Source organism: Furipterus horrens, unplaced genomic scaffold (genome assembly GCF_987537825.1).
Source record: "Furipterus horrens unplaced genomic scaffold, mFurHor1.1.pri manual_scaffold_2, whole genome shotgun sequence".
Taxonomy (NCBI): Eukaryota; Metazoa; Chordata; class Mammalia; order Chiroptera; family Furipteridae; genus Furipterus; species Furipterus horrens.
In genome coordinates, this window is record NW_028327172.1 from 129,428,517 (window position 1) to 129,446,093 (window position 17,577).

Here is a 17,577-nt window from a genome sequence, read left to right on the forward strand (position 1 = left end):
ACTTGCTCTGTGTAATACAAAAGATACTTGAAAGCACAAGCTCTATCCAGAAATGCCACCACAGGACTCTGCCTGCGAAACTTGTAAGCTGCCTGTGACACACATGCACTGACCCAGATATGCCCTGCTTAGCTTTTGCTGAAAACCTGTCCCAGAGTTGAGAAATCAGGGGAAGATGTTTTAGGCAACATTACCAACTAACAGCAGTTGCCTCCAGGATATTGGTGTTTATTCTCAGCCCCACTGGTATTCTCATTTTCATACAGGCAAAGGTGTTGCCTAGGAGGCTTGTATATATTTACCTTCCCTGTACTGGAGTGTGGCATGATGGGCAGAGAGTACAGCTCCTGGCTTAGATGTTGCTTATGATTTTGGTGGGTTTGGGGCAACAAGTCGAAATCTGGATTTTAACACTTAGTTTAGATCCTGATTTGGAAGTTGGTTAAGTTTAAATTAGGACTAGTCTTACCTTTCTTCCAATTAATTAATTTTTTGGTACAATTTATGCAAACAATTTTAGCATATATGTATGCTTTTTTTTGTATTTTATTTACCTTGCATAAAATATGCATAATAGATGAGGTGAAAATGATGGCATGGCAATGTTTGTATTGCACAGGAGGGAAGGCCTTTAAAGAAGAGGCTCATTCATGATTACAAATATTTTAACTCAAGGATGGCATGAAGTGAGCAATGCTGACAATCTGGCATTCCTCTCATGAGCCTTTTTGCCTTTTTTCTGCTTTCTAGTCTTTAGTACAGCTTGGCAGCCTAACATGATGGAGAACTGAAGTTGGAAGATCAGGAGCCCATGGTTACCCTACTGCCCACAGAACACAGAACTGAGAGTGGGGCTCCTAGGAGGAACCATGACCCTGAGTTAACCTGTCAGCTGGGGAGCTGGATGAGGAGCAGACCCCAGGGTTCCAGACTGGAAGGAGGAAGTTGGTCCTCAAGTCCAGAGTTTGCTTTTGTGCCAAGGAAGGTATGCCTTCAATACAGACTGGAGTGGGTCTCCCTATGTGCTCACCCACAGTACCCCAAGATTTTCATCATTGCTCTTATTAGAACTGCAATTGCTTATTACGTATGGTGGCTTTGTTTGTTGCTCTAATGTCCATCTCTGCAGAGACCCTAAGGACCATAAGGGGAAGCCACATGTTTGTGGTTCAAGCACTGAGCTAGGTACAGAAGTGATGTCATGATAATATTTGCCATCTTCTCGAAGTACAACACTAAGTTTATATTTTATACAGAACCTTGTTTCATTTTTACAGAAAACCCTGAGAGTAGCAATGAAACTAAATTCCTTTTACAGTTGAAGAAGCTGAGGCTCAGAGAATTTAGGAAACTTGACAAAATCACCAAGGTCAGGTGAAGGGTTATACTTGGGTCCTTCCAACTGTCCAGCCTGTGATGTTTTGCACTTTACCAGTTTTTATGCTAGAGTCTGAGATTTGGCGATGTCGTGCACTTCTACAAGCCTTGTGTGAGATATGTGAAAATATATTAAATGGTGACTCTGTGCTTCAGTGAGTTTATTCTCATTGTGTGTGTGTGTGTGTGTGTAATTTACAAGTACAAAAACACATAAATAATTCATATCTATTTATCTATGTCTTTATATCTATATCTAGGTATCTATACTGAGATTGGTATCTAGACATTTATATATATCTAGGGAAATCTAGATATAGATGTGTGCATATATGGGTAAGGAGCTGTCTAGCAACACTGACTGTGACTTTCACTATTACCAAATGCAGCCGCAGAGTGTGGTGCATGTATTTATCAACCTCAAGCACTAGACGTTTATCTTCCTTGCTCGGAAAAAACTGATGATGTGGGTGGGAAAGACCTTATCACCCTCATTTTCCCCCTGAAGACTCCAAGTGTTAGAGTGTATGGACCAATGCTGTGTTACTAGATAAAAGCAGAGTCAAGACTTGTTTAGAATATGCCAATGAATTCCAGAAATAAAATGTATCAAAAAGTGTCATAGACTCACATAGCCAACCTGCCCTTCTATTTCTGCAAAAGAGGAACCTGAGGTCTGCACATAGACATGAAGTCACAGTGATTGCACTTTCTAACCAAACGCAAGTTCCTTTTCTCACTCTTATGTGCTCTCATCTAGACTCCTGACTCAGTATTGATAGTTAATACCAACTTACAATGACTCTACTTCATTAATCAGTATATCTGCATTTCCAGTAAGTTAAAAATCTATTTAAGTTGGTTTCTTATAGGTTTCTATAAACAAACAAGAACACCCACAGAAACCAACATGACTCATTTACCATTTGAATTTTAGTATCTACCTCCTTACCTGACAATTTCCCCTTGGGGGAGTGGGGAAGAACAGAAAAGAGGGTTCCTGAGCTATTCATGTTTGCCAACTCATGACATCATCACCTACACCACCAAATCATTATTCTTCACAGACAGAGAAATAGCTCAAGAGGGTGTCTTCACATGCTTTCATCTTCAGCCATTGTTCTTAAGTATAAATAACTCACATCAAAGAACTTGGGCACCAGCCCTGAGAGTATAGGAAAATCATACATCAAGATAATACACCCTTATTCACATCCTCACATACATACTTATTCACATCCTTATCCCAGGGGATGGAAGTAATTGGCAAGGATGGAGAGGCTGCAGAGAGATTTGGAGGCAAGGAAAGTTTTGAATGTGAAAATGCTCTCTAGACAAAGTTTTCACTAGAACTAATTTTCTCTTTATTCTTTTCCTTTCTCCTAGAGCTGCCTATGATTTGAGAGAATACCAAAGGCAAACATCGATTTTCTGAATGAGCACAGCACAGAGAAGATTACAAAGTGCTTTTTCAGAGTCCATGTGATTCTCATACATGCGTATTATGATTTTGGTCAATAATATTGGCATACAGAGTTTTCTTTATTGGTCAATATCAAATTTTAATTTGCCAAAATTGACCCTTGAACAACGTGGGAATGTGGGGGTGCTGACTCCCTTGTGGTAAAAAATCCATGTATATCTTTTGACTCCCCCAAATTATAAATTGTTCCTCAGTATCTGTGGGGATTGGTTTGGGGACCTACTCATGGATACCAAAATCTGCATGTGCTTAAGTCCCCTATATAAAATGGTGTAGAACAATGCATAGAGTCAACCATTTGCATCTGTGGACCCCCAACCATGGGTCAAAAATAGTATAGGTATTTATTGAAAAAAAATCTATGTAGAAGTGGACCCACACAGTTCAAACACATGTTGTTCAAGGGTCAACTGTACACCTTCAAGCTAAAATTTACTTAATATCTGTATTATTGTTTAAATGAATCATATAGGTAAAGGTAAACAGAATAAATGTCCAAAATTTGTTATCACAAGACCAAACTTCAAATTCTACTTATATATTTTACTACATCTAGTCTTGGAAAAGGCATTTAACACTCTTGAGCCTCTTCAGTACAATGAAAGGAGATAACCACAGAGGTGTATGAACATCGGATAAGAACACATATATCAAGTTCTTTGGACATGGACCTGAAATGCTAAAGTTGCTTAAGATGTTTATTGTTGTCTTTCTCCTTGACCAGGAAAAAACACTGAAATCAGGATGGCCTTTGAAGTAAAAAGAGTCCATGAGACTGTGGTCCTGCAAGCATCATGGCCTATTATGCAACGCAGGTGACCTTGAGTCATCAATCTTTTCCCTGGGCTAATTGTAACAGCTGATTCCATTTCTTCCTACAGATGCAGGGTGCTTTCTAGATAGTCTGCCAGCACAGGAAAGTGTCTAGAATCAGTGTTTTATGATTTCTGTGACCTTTGCATAGAATAAAGCATGGTATTTTACTACTACATATTTGTGCAGGATATGAGAAATGATGGCCTGAAATAATCCTTTTCAATATCCTAGATAGATTCAATTACTTATATTTACATTTAAAATGCACTTGGTTACTAGTTTCTGAAATGTAAAACCTTAATATTTTACTGAATCATACAGAATTACCACTATTTAAAGTTTCATTAATGCACACTCTATCTTAGGTTTTTCCCTTGCATCTTAAACCAATACAGTTCAAAGAGTTACTTCTCTTTTTTCTGTTGCAAATCTACCCTTGGAACCAGGGATTTTCAAAATGAACAATGTCATATCCCCAGAGTGCTGTTTGACAGGATAAAGAAAGGAAGAAAATGAAACACAGATGGGATTAATGGTTTTGGGTGTTAATCAACGTAATACATAGAAAGGAAGGGATGGAAGCTTGTCAGGAATACATTTCTGTAATTTGAACTGGGCTAGGTTGGTGTAATGAATTATTTTTAATTTTCTACCTGGATGTTTAAAGTCTAAACACCTAATTTCCTCTTCTGGGTTCCTGGGTTCTCCCATTATCTGGGACACAGTCTGTGCATGTGTTATAAAACTGTAATTCATTATTGACCTGATCTTTTCCTTACCTCTGCCCACAATAATCACAAGCAGAGAAGAGGAAGGTTAGCTACTCGTCCTTTGTTCAAATGGTTTGAACCAGGATCTTTTGACCATTTACGGAAGAAACTTTTTAAAATGTGCATTGTAATTTCCTACGTTTGGTCCAGGAAGACAGAGAGCTAGGAAAACACTAGAAGAAAGATAGAGGTGGGTTCCTTATCAGGTTCAGAATACAGGTAGAAACTGGGGTGCTAAACAAGCTCTGGGTCCTTATTTTCTGAAACCCCTGCACCTGTGCCCTGGTCTCTCTAACCTGGTTCTGGGTGGGATCCATGAAGACCCTCAGCATGGGTCCATGTCTGAGGCCATGTATGAGTTATGTCATCAGTTCCAGGAGACAGCTCACAGGGAAGGGAGTGTCACTGTGAGCAAAATCCACTGAGTAGATGTGGTCCTCATGGGTAGTAACCAGGCAGGTTAGGAAGAAATATAACTTAGTGAGAAGACATTTGTGCACCAGCATGTGACAAAGTTGCTTCTTCAGGTAACTAGCTTGCTGCCATCTGTCAATTCAATATGCTTATTTGCAGGTCCTAGGTCTAAATTCCAGGAAATGCAGTATTAGTTTCTTTCTTATCAGAACACTAGATCCACACAGAACAGTCTTTGCTGTTAGGTCTATTATATACTGGGACAATAATTCATCTCCCACTCATTTCCATAGAAAATGGCAGCACCCTCACCACACCACCGCTCATCTCAAAAGAGATATGGGAGCACAGAGAAGAAATCACGGCAGGAGAGGACTGAGCAGACCAGTAAGTGACAGACACCTTCACAAGGTTCTCCCTCTGTTTCCAAAGTAAAAGGAAGCCAGTTATCAAACTCTGTCCAGTGATGCTGCTCTTCTCACTTAATTCTGGACCACCTCAGTCCTCATTTGGGTTCTCCAACTTTACAATCATCCCGGAGCTCTTGGGGATACCTCTGTCATTTTCTGAGCATGAAGGTGTCCTTTCAGAACTCAGTAAGTCGTTCTAGGACCTTGTCCACATATTTTCTTCTTCATATGTTTCGTGCTAGTCAAATTATTTATCAAGCAATCTATGACTTCTACATTCATCCTTGGAGTAATTCCTGATGGGGTCATTTTGCAACTGGAGAGCTTAGAATCCCTGTTCCAGAGCCTTCCTGTTGTGTCAGAGGAAGCATAATTTCTTCAAAGCATCACAGTCAGGATTAAACAAGGTGAGATTTATAAGTTTCTGGAACAATGGAAAGCTGTGAGCAAATACAAGAAAACATTGTTATTGACTTGAGCCAGCCTTTGTCTACCGAACACTTTACTGGTCCACAGACATTGCGGGGCTTCAACAACTCAGGAGCAGGACAGCGCCAAGCATGGTGTCCCGGGCACAGTGGACAGAGCTGGCAGGCTTGTCATGAGAAGAAGGCAAAGCACACCAGTGCCAGCCTCAGGAAGCTGCTGTAAAGTTGAATGAGTCAATATTTGTAAAGCATTTAGACCAGTTCTTGGCACATGCTAATGATGAGTCTGCATTTGTTAAGTAATGGTGAGTGCTCTAATGAGCTCATGACATTGCATTGGTGGCAGTGTCGAAGGTTCAGTTTTCATGTCAGTATCGTGACTATGAGAATATGTTCATGGCATTCAGATGGTTGGAATTTTTCCTTTCCCTGTGTAACACAGATATAAGTAATCAAACTATTTTTCCACTTCCCAGGGTAGGTCATAAACTGGCATAAGTTGGGCCCTAAGGGGATATGATTACTTTACTAACTCATGTCTCTGTTTTTATAGGACCTTTCTCTTCACCATAAAGTGTCATTATGCAGTATTTTGGAAAAGAAATGAGAGGGGCAATTGAAGACTTTGAAGAAGAAAAGATATAGAAAGAAGAGGGAGATAATTCAGGAACATTCCAAGAGAAAGAATTGAATACAAGGGAAACTGAAAGCTGGGAAAATGAACAAAAACAAATTCCTCTGAGATGCATTCATAGGGGAGATATAGACATGGCGGGGTTTAAAAAATAATAATTCATTTATTTGTTTGTTTGTTTATTTATTTATTTTATTTTTAGAGAGAGGGAAAAGGAGAAAGAGAGGGAGGGGAACATCACAGTGTGGTTGCCTCTCACTTGTGCCCCCAACTGGGGACCTGACGTGCAACCTAGTCATGTACCCTGACTGGGAATTGAACCAGCGACATTTGGCTCGCAGGCCAACGCTCAATCCACTGAGCCACAGCAGCCAGGGACATGATGGGTTTTTGAGCCCAGGTGACCTGAGTTCAAATTTCACTTAAGCCATTGATTAGCTGTGTGAAGCTGGCAAATTGCCTAAGTCTGTGGGCCTTATTTGCAAAATAAGAACTTGGATTTTTATTTCATCCTATGTGATGGTTAGATTTATGCAGAGTGTCTGCACTCATTAGGAATACCCCTGTGAGCTTTGTGAGTACTCTGTTACCACACAAAAACACAGTACCATTACCAATGGTATTCAGTTTCCTGTGAGCAACCTTGGCATAATATTGTCATGGGAAGCAGGAAATGAAACACTGCATACTTCGTAACTTTGGTGGCGTTTTGTCGTCCTAGGTGGCATCCAGTACGAAGGGCACATTGGCATTTGTGAGGCCTGGGAGCAGCCAGGCTGTCCCCTGATATAGTGACCACAAAGCTGTTTAAAGTTACATTGGATTTCATTGAGCACTTAGTGATGGCCTGTGGTCCTCAAAAGCCAACTGCCAGCCATTCAGAGGGAGGTGGGATTTTCTCAAGACTGTGGACAGTGATCCATGTAAATTGCAGTTTGAGTGAAATCAATAGATGTGACAAACTGCCAATGCCCACAACTAGGGACATAGTGAAGGTATGGCTGTGTAGATGGTCGAGTGTAACAGTGTAGGGGAAATCACAGGGCGGGGCCATACTGAATAAGTGTGGTGCAAAATGAGCTCCATGCCAGGTCAGGCCTCCCTGCTGTGCTAGTGTCCCTACTCTTGTTGCTAGTAATTGTTAGTGGCAGCAGAGCCCACCAGGAGCCAGAGCAGGTATTCAGCTGCATTTGTCCTGCATTTCAATGCTGCTCAGGTTTGATCTATCTTGTCAGGGACCATCTCACAGGGGACAAGACACCACACCACTGACAAACCAAGAGTCAAGAGGCCCCTCATTCAAGCAATAATGAATTCTGGGCTCTCTTGCAAAAAAGATTAAAAAAGAAAAAACACTTTGAGCTATTATTAAAATGTTTTCAATTTCTTTGCTATCTGGGAAATAATTTGAGAAAAATGAAAAAAATTGTGCTAATATGGTATTTCTTTTAAAAAGGGAAAATTTGAGTGATGCAATTTGAAAAGTTTAGTATTACATTTACGACAAACGTACAATGGTATTTCTATAATTTTAATATTTTCATGATTTCTGTCATTTGTAAATATATTTCTATTTTTCTAAAACTAATTTTTAAAAAATGTAGTAAAATATTAATAGGCATTTCATAATTGCACTTTTAAAGGGACTCCAAATTTTATGGATAAAATGACCATTTGTTTCTCTGAAGATTGCTATATTAATAATTAAATATATTGCTGTTTAGATTCCTTAAATCTTTAAATACAATGGAAAAATAAAATCATTTGATAATTAAGTCATTATGGTAATATGTCTACTAATTTTTTTAAACCTTAAAATAAATTGGTGAGGTCTTGTTCTTTCAACATTTACAAACTGAATGAAAAATTAACAACTCTTTTTAGATCTGTCAGAGAGGTGAGGCCACAGGGCAAATCACTGTCACTCAAATTAGAATGATAGCCAGGTGCCTACTGAGAACCACAGCTTACTAGAGTAGGAACCAGGAGCAGATACCCTGGGAAACCAGGTGGGTGGGAAATCTGGACTAGAACTGATGAACTGCTGGAGGGTTCATGTGGACAAGTCCAAGAGATGAAAACTCCAGAGAGATCCAGTCATAGGGGGACCTACAAATATTGTGAGATCTCCCTCCAAGCACCCTGCCAAGTCCTCTGAGTGAAGATCAGAGAAACATCTTCTTGGGCTTCCAGCAGGGGAGGGAAAAGGAACTCCCCCGAGGCTGGAGAAGGCATTTAGTCCTTCTTAATCAGGTTGCCTCAGGGGAAACTGTCAACCTAAGCCTCATCTGCTGGGGCTTTATCAGAGCCCAACCAACCTGGGACACAGGAAATAGCTAATTGCCACCACTCCCACCACCCTGTCTCACCTAAGGAAGGAAAATAAGTGAGGGCAAAGGGGAGGGTCACAGTGTAGAATCAGAGACTCACTAAAGAACTAACCTAATCTGTGACCCTAGGATTGTACAGCTATATAGCATGTCTCCTGCCCCACTCCTAACACCACCACATCAGTAGGGCTCTTGTATATTAACAAGAGATACCACTGAAAGAACAATGCACATCTCAGCCCCTATCTCAAAAGAAGTCTCCAGGGAAACCCAAAGGAAACAGAGGAGTCCAAACAAGGCCACCAGAGAATGTTTTAGCTTCTGACACCACAGCTACAGAAAGCAAGAAATCTGGACTAACTCCTGGCCATATAAACATAAGCCTTCCCACTGGAAGTCTATTTCCTTTTACAGTGAGTTCCTTTTAATTAGTACATCATGTCCAGCTTTAAACAATAACAAAAATGCAAGGTACATTAAAAGACAAAACCAACCAACCAAACAAACACAGTTGAAAGAGACAGAGGCAGCTCTAGACCAAACATGGCAGAGATGATGAAATTATCAGACCAGGAATTTAAAATAACCATGATTAATATGCTAAAGTCTCTAATTAAAAAAGTGGACAACATAAGAGAACAGATGGTAACATTAGCAGAAAAGTGGGAACATTAAGAAAAAAGCAAAAGGAAAGACTAGAAATAAAAAGCACTGTGACATAATGAAGAATTAACTTTGATGCATTAATCAATAGATTGGGTATGACTGAGGAAAGCATCAATGAGCTTAAAGAAATGTAAAGAGAAACTTTCTGAACTAAAATACAGAAAGGAAAAAAGAAAAAAGACAAAACAGAATATTCAAGAACTGTGGGACAATTATAGAAAACATAATAGAAATATCAGGAAGAAAAAAGAGAAGAAATTACCAGATATGTTACAGAACCCCTGGGCTACTCCAGTTGAAAACAAACCCACGGGCTCTTTAGTTAGGGGCCCGATTGCCCGCCGCCAAAATTATAACTCTCAATACCAGAGTTTAGTGAAAAGAAAAAGAATTGTTTATTTAACAGTTATATAGATTTAGTTATTTGCGGATTTCTGTTGTTAAGTCTTATGTTCTTTAAAACACCCTTAAACACATATCCTTGCCTCCCCCCTACCAAACCAGGCTAGTTTTAGAAAAGTTAGAGAAACCGCTTCCCTACTTTCCAAACACAGTTCAGCTTTACCAGCAGCTGCCAATCATTCAATCTGATTGGGGAGGTCCTTTCTGTGCTGTGGTGCCCTCCAGCTCTCAATGCAGGACCGCCTGGATTCTCAGCCTCCTTGCAAACTGCCTTCTTCCTGCAAACCGCATGGATCTCCTCTCCTCAAAACCGCATGGCAAGAGCCTCTTAAAGCAGCCTGGAGACCCCCTCTCTGAGTCACATGGAGAAGGCCTCTTTACCAAGCCACGTGGAGGGAGCACACAAGAGAGCGAGAGAGCGAGAGCCCCAGACCGAGCGCGGTGAGCGTGAAAGAGAGCTAAAATGTCCACAGCTGCTTATATATCCCTGACTGCGTCATCTGACGCAGTGGGCGTTGCAAACCGTTCTGACCATTCACAGACCCTTACGTAGGCTCTGTGTGCTTTCCATACCGTCCCCCGGTTCAAGACTCCTCCCATCTACCTGAGGCTTTGGATGCATTAAAGCCATTTTGCATAAAAAAGACACTAGCCACTGGCCTCAGGCATGTGGAGGCATTCTGAAAAGCTGCTTCCTTCTCCCCATCCCCCAGCTGCAAACTCTGGGGTTTTTTGGAACACCCCTGTTTCTGTAACAGTTTCCCCCCTCTCAGACTTAGACCCTTTATAATCTTATAAAGGACAATGGGCGAAGGTCTCATGCTCCTCTAACTGCTTCCTGCTGGACGTGGTCGTTGTCCTGCCTACCCTTGGGTCTAGAAATCCCTAATAAGAGTGGGGATGTAGGGGAGGGTGGCCTTCCCACATGGGGAAGGATCTTGTAGAGTCCAGGTCAGTTGGCTGTTCCTGGGTAGCAGCATGCTCAGTTTCCAAGGGCTGGTACTGCTGGACAAGCTGGCATCCTTGTCGTATTCTGAGGGCAACAGATTTGGCAACAGGGTTAAAAAAAAAAAACACAATTCAACCTACAACCACTATATACAAAAGGCAGAAGTTAATTTTTCAATGTCCCACATTAGAAAAAAGAAATGGCTTCTTTGGAGGAAGGTGTGCAGGGCATGTCACACCTGTCCAAAGCCCTTTTGCCCAATTCACTTAGCTTGGGCTGAGGGGTATAAATTTTGGATTTCCCCCCTCTCAGACCTCTGGGCCCTTTCTGTCCAAGCCATTAGGACAGAAAAGAAACCAGTTTTAAAGTGAAGCCCGCAGACCACCCCATACTTCACCAACTCAACCACTTAGTTCAGCCAAACCGTTGAGTCTCAGGAGGTGGCGATGCAGATGGGCTTCTTAGGTGAGGCCTATATGTACAGATAATTACTCAGGTAGAGATCATAGGCTTACGCCCTATGAAAACAGAAAGAACATGCATGTTAAATCACACAACACAATTGACAAACCAGTCTTCAAACCTGAGAGACTGTCTTATGGGGAAGACATCCAGTTGCAAGGCACTTGACATTCTTCTTGCCTGTAAATTAAACATCCTTTATAATGTCACAGACCTGGTTTAACTTTCAAATGAAAAACAAACTTTATAGACAGCTGCACTGAGCATTGTGATTTTCCTTGAGTCACAATTTTTCTCCTTAAGATCACCCTCCTTGTCAGTAAAGGGACTACATTAAGTCCATTTATAATTTAGCCTGTTCATTTGCATAAAAACAACAAGAGCAGCAGTGATTGATCACATATGATCCGTAAGTTTACTTTGCTGGAACTTATACAAGGAAACTTCATGTTGACTTTAGTCTGCCCATCAGGGCACAGAAGCTGAGCCACACACCTGCCATTCAGCCTTGCCTGCAAACACCTGCTTTCCCAAGTCCTTTGGGTTTTCCATTGTGCCTTAGGTTCTTTCTAGCCATCCTTCAGGAAAGCAACCTTCGTTCCTTCCCTGGAAAGACTGCCATGAACCGCACAACCAACCAAGGTGTCAGGCCTTTTTCCTTCTGGGCTTTCCTTAGCTTCAAAAGTCAAGTCCAGTTCCTTAGGGCTTTCTGGTGACAACCAGAGCCCAAGCATGCCTCCTTCAGGCATGTCACTCCAGTCAAAGTCTTGGTTAACAATACCTTTATTAACAACTGGTCTTTTTAGTTTTATGCAAAGAAACCTAATGTAATTACTTACTCCTTTAAATTGCCAAATTCTGGAGGGGTCAGGTAGAGAGAAAAATATACAGTGTGAAGGAAAATCCTTGTCCTTCTAATATTCCCTAAAATTGCATTTCCATGCCTTATACTTTCTTTTGTTCATTTTCCTACATGTGAAGTTTTAACTTTCTCTGGGAAACCTTAATTTTCCTTTCAGATTATATGGCCAGTACCAATACAGAGAATTCCAGACCTTCCTTAGGTCCCCAAGAATTCTAGACCTTACATAGGTCCCCAATGGCTAATGCCAAACCAACACAGGGAATTCCAAATGACCTTTCATAGGTCCCCAAAGGCTAAATGCCAATCCAGGGAATTCCAGATGACCTTTCCTAGGTCACCAATGGCTAATGCCAATCCCAACACAGGGAATTCCAAATGACCTTTCATAGGTCCCAAGGCTAAATGCCAACACAGGGAATTCCAAATGACCTTTCATAGGTCCCAAGGCTAAATGCCAACACAGGGAATTCCAAATGACCTTTCATAGGTCCCCAATGGCTACATGCCAATACAGAGGTACAGTAACCATACAATTAGACCACAAGTAGTTGAGGTTTCCCTTTTCCCAGGTTTAAAACTTTCACAACCTTTTTACACATTTACCCATTCAAATTTAACCATAACCTATTTCCAATTCTTTTCCACACTGTAAAGGACTCTACCCAAACTCAGTATTTGGCAGCTAAAATTTCTCTAGATTTGTAGATATTCTGCAGTTTTCTGAAGCTTAGACCTTGCAAATACCTCTCATGCAACAATGACTTGAATGTTTAGACATATACCATTTTGCAAACAAAGCACATCACCTTAAGAGCATACCTAACCCACCATTTTGCCCACTTCAAAGATGGCGGCAGCATTACATGCAGCATCTTTGAAGACGGTGGCACCCATAAGTAACACCCACAAGATGGTGGCAAACCCACGTGACTCATCCACCATGGTGGAGCACTCACGTGGCTTACCCAAAATGGCAGTATACCTATGAAGCTCAGTGTCCAAATCACAACCTTCATAGCGGGCTCTGGAGGGAGAGACCCATTTCTCCTCCTGAAGAGGTGGAGTCATTGACCTTGCAGTCACTTCAGAGGCCGGCTCCAAAAAGGGTGGCGCGAGAGAAGTCCCTTGAGCTTGCAAAGGGGCGGGCGCCCCGGAAGGTATTTCCACCTGTGAAGGTGGTACAGCAAGAGCTGCGGCCACCTGCAAAAGGCGCTGAGCCTCAGTAGCCACCGTCTCTGAAACCCCGGGAGCTGCCGCTGGCGCCACAGTCGCGGAAGCCTGGGCCCCCTGCAGAGGGGGTGGAGCCACTGCTGCGGAAGCTCCGGCCTCCTGAACCGCCGCCACCTGTGCCTGGCTTGGCGCCAAATTAGGGCCTTTGTCTCCCAGATTTAGAGAGTTAAAGAGGGCTACTTCTTCATTTTCCTCCTTCTCCGGCGTTTGACTTTCAGGAAAAGGCTTTTTGGCCTCTTCTTCCCTCTGCACCATTATTTGGCCCTCTACCTTCACCAAGGCTTCATTATACAACTTTACAGATGCATCTAGATAATAAACATCTTCCCAATTTCCCGATTGCAGACAGTACCTCTTTAATTGATTAATCATAAGGTAATTCAGAGAACCATTCACAGGCCACCTTTTCTTACCACCCAGAACATACTCAGGCCAAACAGTGTTACAGTAATAAATTAACATTTTCTTAGTCATAGGATAACGACAGTACATATCCCAATTTTCCAAAATTCTCTTCAGTGGACTGCACTCAGGGGCTTGCCAAGAACTGCTTTTATTGACCCAGACATACATGACAATGGCTAAAACCAGAAAAACCCCAAAGACCAGAAAGCATATATACCACTCAGGCATCCATAGTTCTGTTACTTCCAGGAATTCTCCTAATTGGACAAACAAATCTAGTATCCACGATGCCATTATTTCAGAAATAAGTTTTAGCAAACAATCTTACTTCTCTAATCCCTTCTCGGTTCAATTTTCTTTTCACCACACTGGCGTGCTTAGGCGGTCGGCGTCCTCAGAGGGTGTCTCTCAAGGGGGTCGACCTGCCACGGGCAATTATTAACGTCCCGTCTGCGTCGCCAAATTGTTACAGAACCCCTGGGCTACTCCAGTTGAAAACAAACCCACGGGCTCTTTAGTTAGGGGCCCGATTGCCCGCCGCCAAAATTATAACTCTCAATACCAGAGTTTAGTGAAAAGAAAAAGAATTGTTTATTTAACAGTTATATAGATTTAGTTATTTGCGGATTTCTGTTGTTAAGTCTTATGTTCTTTAAAACACCCTTAAACACATATCCTTGCCTCCCCCCTACCAAACCAGGCTAGTTTTAGAAAAGTTAGAGAAACCGCTTCCCTACTTTCCAAACACAGTTCAGCTTTACCAGCAGCTGCCAATCATTCAATCTGATTGGGGAGGTCCTTTCTGTGCTGTGGTGCCCTCCAGCTCTCAATGCAGGACCGCCTGGATTCTCAGCCTCCTTGCAAACTGCCTTCTTCCTGCAAACCGCATGGATCTCCTCTCCTCAAAACCGCATGGCAAGAGCCTCTTAAAGCAGCCTGGAGACCCCCTCTCTGAGTCACATGGAGAAGGCCTCTTTACCAAGCCACGTGGAGGGAGCACACAAGAGAGCGAGAGAGCGAGAGCCCCAGACCGAGCGCGTGAGCGTGAAAGAGAGCTAAAATGTCCACAGCTGCTTATATATCCCTGACTGCGTCATCTGACGCAGTGGGCGTTGCAAACCGTTCTGACCATTCACAGACCCTTACGTAGGCTCTGTGTGCTTTCCATACCGTCCCCCGGTTCAAGACTCCTCCCATCTACCTGAGGCTTTGGATGCATTAAAGCCATTTTGCATAAAAAAGACACTAGCCACTGGCCTCAGGCATGTGGAGGCATTCTGAAAAGCTGCTTCCTTCTCCCCATCCCCCAGCTGCAAACTCTGGGGTTTTTTGGAACACCCCTGTTTCTGTAACAGTTTCCCCCCTCTCAGACTTAGACCCTTTATAATCTTATAAAGGACAATGGGCGAAGGTCTCATGCTCCTCTAACTGCTTCCTGCTGGACGTGGTCGTTGTCCTGCCTACCCTTGGGTCTAGAAATCCCTAATAAGAGTGGGGATGTAGGGGAGGGTGGCCTTCCCACATGGGGAAGGATCTTGTAGAGTCCAGGTCAGTTGGCTGTTCCTGGGTAGCAGCATGCTCAGTTTCCAAGGGCTGGTACTGCTGGACAAGCTGGCATCCTTGTCGTATTCTGAGGGCAACAGATTTGGCAACAGGGTTAAAAAAAAAAAACACAATTCAACCTACAACCACTATATACAAAAGGCAGAAGTTAATTTTTCAATGTCCCACATTAGAAAAAAGAAATGGCTTCTTTGGAGGAAGGTGTGCAGGGCATGTCACACCTGTCCAAAGCCCTTTTGCCCAATTCACTTAGCTTGGGCTGAGGGGTATAAATTTTGGATTTCCCCCCTCTCAGACCTCTGGGCCCTTTCTGTCCAAGCCATTAGGACAGAAAAGAAACCAGTTTTAAAGTGAAGCCCGCAGACCACCCCATACTTCACCAACTCAACCACTTAGTTCAGCCAAACCGTTGAGTCTCAGGAGGTGGCGATGCAGATGGGCTTCTTAGGTGAGGCCTATATGTACAGATAATTACTCAGGTAGAGATCATAGGCTTACGCCCTATGAAAACAGAAAGAACATGCATGTTAAATCACACAACACAATTGACAAACCAGTCTTCAAACCTGAGAGACTGTCTTATGGGGAAGACATCCAGTTGCAAGGCACTTGACATTCTTCTTGCCTGTAAATTAAACATCCTTTATAATGTCACAGACCTGGTTTAACTTTCAAATGAAAAACAAACTTTATAGACAGCTGCACTGAGCATTGTGATTTTCCTTGAGTCACAATTTTTCTCCTTAAGATCACCCTCCTTGTCAGTAAAGGGACTACATTAAGTCCATTTATAATTTAGCCTGTTCATTTGCATAAAAACAACAAGAGCAGCAGTGATTGATCACATATGATCCGTAAGTTTACTTTGCTGGAACTTATACAAGGAAACTTCATGTTGACTTTAGTCTGCCCATCAGGGCACAGAAGCTGAGCCACACACCTGCCATTCAGCCTTGCCTGCAAACACCTGCTTTCCCAAGTCCTTTGGGTTTTCCATTGTGCCTTAGGTTCTTTCTAGCCATCCTTCAGGAAAGCAACCTTCGTTCCTTCCCTGGAAAGACTGCCATGAACCGCACAACCAACCAAGGTGTCAGGCCTTTTTCCTTCTGGGCTTTCCTTAGCTTCAAAAGTCAAGTCCAGTTCCTTAGGGCTTTCTGGTGACAACCAGAGCCCAAGCATGCCTCCTTCAGGCATGTCACTCCAGTCAAAGTCTTGGTTAACAATACCTTTATTAACAACTGGTCTTTTTAGTTTTATGCAAAGAAACCTAATGTAATTACTTACTCCTTTAAATTGCCAAATTCTGGAGGGGTCAGGTAGAGAGAAAAATATACAGTGTGAAGGAAAATCCTTGTCCTTCTAATATTCCCTAAAATTGCATTTCCATGCCTTATACTTTCTTTTGTTCATTTTCCTACATGTGAAGTTTTAACTTTCTCTGGGAAACCTTAATTTTCCTTTCAGATTATATGGCCAGTACCAATACAGAGAATTCCAGACCTTCCTTAGGTCCCCAAGAATTCTAGACCTTACATAGGTCCCCAATGGCTAATGCCAAACCAACACAGGGAATTCCAAATGACCTTTCATAGGTCCCCAAAGGCTAAATGCCAATCCAGGGAATTCCAGATGACCTTTCCTAGGTCACCAATGGCTAATGCCAATCCCAACACAGGGAATTCCAAATGACCTTTCATAGGTCCCAAGGCTAAATGCCAACACAGGGAATTCCAAATGACCTTTCATAGGTCCCAAGGCTAAATGCCAACACAGGGAATTCCAAATGACCTTTCATAGGTCCCCAATGGCTACATGCCAATACAGAGGTACAGTAACCATACAATTAGACCACAAGTAGTTGAGGTTTCCCTTTTCCCAGGTTTAAAACTTTCACAACCTTTTTACACATTTACCCATTCAAATTTAACCATAACCTATTTCCAATTCTTTTCCACACTGTAAAGGACTCTACCCAAACTCAGTATTTGGCAGCTAAAATTTCTCTAGATTTGTAGATATTCTGCAGTTTTCTGAAGCTTAGACCTTGCAAATACCTCTCATGCAACAATGACTTGAATGTTTAGACATATACCATTTTGCAAACAAAGCACATCACCTTAAGAGCATACCTAACCCACCATTTTGCCCACTTCAAAGATGGCGGCAGCATTACATGCAGCATCTTTGAAGACGGTGGCACCCATAAGTAACACCCACAAGATGGTGGCAAACCCACGTGACTCATCCACCATGGTGGAGCACTCACGTGGCTTACCCAAAATGGCAGTATACCTATGAAGCTCAGTGTCCAAATCACAACCTTCATGCGGGCTCTGGAGGGAGAGACCCATTTCTCCTCCTGAAGAGGTGGAG